The sequence below is a fragment of the Rhagoletis pomonella genome, unplaced genomic scaffold (assembly GCF_013731165.1).
Source record: "Rhagoletis pomonella isolate Grant_MI unplaced genomic scaffold, Rhpom_1.0 Rhpom_scaffold_00002, whole genome shotgun sequence".
In the NCBI taxonomy this organism is placed as follows: domain Eukaryota; kingdom Metazoa; phylum Arthropoda; class Insecta; order Diptera; family Tephritidae; genus Rhagoletis; species Rhagoletis pomonella.
In genome coordinates, this window is record NW_023458556.1 from 1,494,601 (window position 1) to 1,497,497 (window position 2,897).

General features: G+C 36.4%; 1 protein-coding gene across 1 annotated transcript in view; it reads left to right on the plus strand.

Moving 5' to 3' along the window:
- LOC118732419 (teneurin-a-like) overlaps positions 1-2,897 on the plus strand; it is a gene marked incomplete in the record, with an annotated part of 439,680 nt that overhangs the window by 104,343 nt on the left and 332,440 nt on the right.

Consider the following 2,897-nt stretch of genomic DNA (forward strand, 5'->3'; position numbering starts at 1 on the left):
CCAAATCCCCTCACACTTCGCCCCCACGGCACCACCCATGGGCAGTAGCTAATCTATGTATGTATGTATGTACTCACTTGCCAATTGCTGACTCTGCAGCAACAGCTGCGCCAACAGCTGCGTATCGAAGGCCGACGACTGAACGGTATTCTGGTACTCATCCTCGCTACTGCTGTAGCCATGGTGGCTGTGCCATTCGGCCGAGCGCTGACGGCGCATCTGGTCGCCGCCGCCGCCGCTGCCGAAGTAGTACTCGCTGGCACTGCCCCCGCGCTTGCGGCCAATTGTGCCCGAATGGCTGGACATGCTGCCAATGCTGGTGTAAGTCTGCTGCTTAATGCTGCGGTATGTGTAACTACCGTGCCACTGGTGTGTCCTTAACTGCCCTCACTGATTTAAATACGTTTACTGCGCGGCAACTGGAAATGACTAAATTTGATTTATATCTCTGTCATTCCACATTTGCTCCAACTGACCACAGCCGTTGCCATATTCTCGTCCACTTTTCCCTGCGCTCTTCTCCGTCTCCGTCTCTGTGGTGTCGCTTGCCACGTGGCGGAGCTGGAAAGATAAGATAGGAGAAACGAACAGTTAATATGGGCAGGAGCAGTGTAAATAATACTTGTATTCGTAAATGGCACAGAGATATCAAGAGATTTATTTCAGCAATATATCAAACTTCTTCATTTAACTGTATCATAATATAATTTGGAATTTGCTTGCATTAATCCCGCGATGATTTTGGGAAAACGTTCCATTATGGCCGTTCGTTAAAGGTGCGGTGGGCGTGGGACCTCCAACCGTCCTTTTTGGAGAGGGCTTGCATTTTTGTCAATGGCGGTTCATTCCCTCTCCAAAAAGGTGGATTAAAGGTGCCACGCCCACTTACCTTTCGCTCACCGCCCCTTTAACGAACGGCCATAAAGGAAAGCCAACCCATGATTTTTGTAAAATGCCGTTTTGCCCATTAGATAAAAATGTAGTAAGGCAGAACCGTTGAGAGGAACTTTTAAAATTCTTGATATTTCCAAGCAATTTAATTTTAAAATTTTATTCACAAACTCACACACACACCTTCATTTTCAATCTCAAGCAACAACAATTTTTTCTCGCTCGCACATATAAAATCGGTTCCTTTACTTGTGCCTAATGCTGCTCACTCTACAGTTTTTAGTTATATTAGTAGTAAAACCAAAAATTCTTACAACCAAACGTAGATCATGATAAAATATGTATATCGAATTAAAGATAATAGCTTGTACTTTCTAAATAATGTAAATTTCTTTACCATTATTCATGCAGTTTTTTCTCCAAAGAAGGCTATTTCATGAAAAAATAACATTTGTTCGTTTTTTAGTGGTTTTGGTTTAAATATATAAAAACAATTTCAATTATGTATATCAGGAAATGACGAATAACTTAAATTAAAAATCTATATTTATACATATTGTTTAGTATTTCCATTAAATATAAATAAATATAATATTGCAAATTCAAATAAAATTAATTATACACATTTTACTCTAATTGTATACTTGGCGCACTTTTTTAGTACCTTTCTATTACCGTTTTCGCAAAAGGCGATCACATTCTTCCCCTTTCTCCTACTTCCAAAATACAAATCTAGATAAAGGAGTGTCAGATTTGAGCTGTCACAAATTACATAACCTTGTGTTATTGAATCATGGGTTTTGACTACAATTAACAAAAAGCTTGAAACTGTAATTTTAAAATTGCAGCCTGGGCCTTTTTTGTAGAAGATTTAAATGAATGTGCTCATAGCGTCGCTAAAGTAAACAAAACAGAAAGTTTTGAGGAAAAGTTGAATACGTTTTTAAATCAATCTACCCAAACTTCCTCAATTCGGAAAACTTATAATTTATCCGAGGTAAAGGAGGAGCCATTGCCCTGAAATGGCTTATGACGTTACGTTTTGACATAAAATTAAATTAAATCATATAGCGTTGACAGTCACTTTTTTATAAAATCATTTTGTCGTATGTAACATTTTCACGTTAAATGCTGGCCAGCTGTATGACATACTACAAATCACACACACAGCAAGTAAGCAAAAAGCTGAAATTGTTGAAGTTATTTCTTGCTCGTATGCAAAAAATCTATTCTAATACACCTGAGATATAAATTAATAAATAAAAATCAACAAAATATTAAACACTTTGTCAATAAAAGTTGCCGTAGCACATGCGACTATACATTGAATAGGATTGGTGTGATTTTGTCGTATGTACCATACAGTTGGTCACATAAGACACAATTTTAACAAGTAATCAATTTCATCAAACTGTATGAAAATTTTTTCATAAGTGAAAATTTTCGTCACATACAACAAAATGTTGACCGAGTGGCTCGCGAACTTTCAAATATGACAAAATTTTACTCACTATCTCGGAAACTAAAGGAGATATCCAAAAACTGATAACACCAATCGAAAGATCTTATTAAAAAAAAAACTGCGTCTTTTTTAATAAAAATCGTCGAAATGATGAATTTAAAAAATTTATTACTTTTAAATTTGCCTGTATTAATAAATATGCGATTTTTACAATCCGTTTATCGTAAATTTTAAATAGTTTTATTTCAGTGTATTTTTAAATGCTTTCAGTTATTGAATTTTTACTTATATTCATAAAAGTTACGTCTCAATGTGACTAAGAAAAGAAATTTTTATTTTTTCCCGATGAAAACTCCCAACAATCCAAGTCTGACAATAGATTACACTGGTCTACAAATTTCAACTTTTTTTCTGCGAATAAGACGGGACCTGGTGTTTCTGAACGGATTTTTCGTGCTGAACACGAATCCGGGGTCAAAAATGTCCCATCACGTCACGTTTTCGAGAAAAAAGGGGTTGAAACCCCTAAAAACAGCGTTTTTGG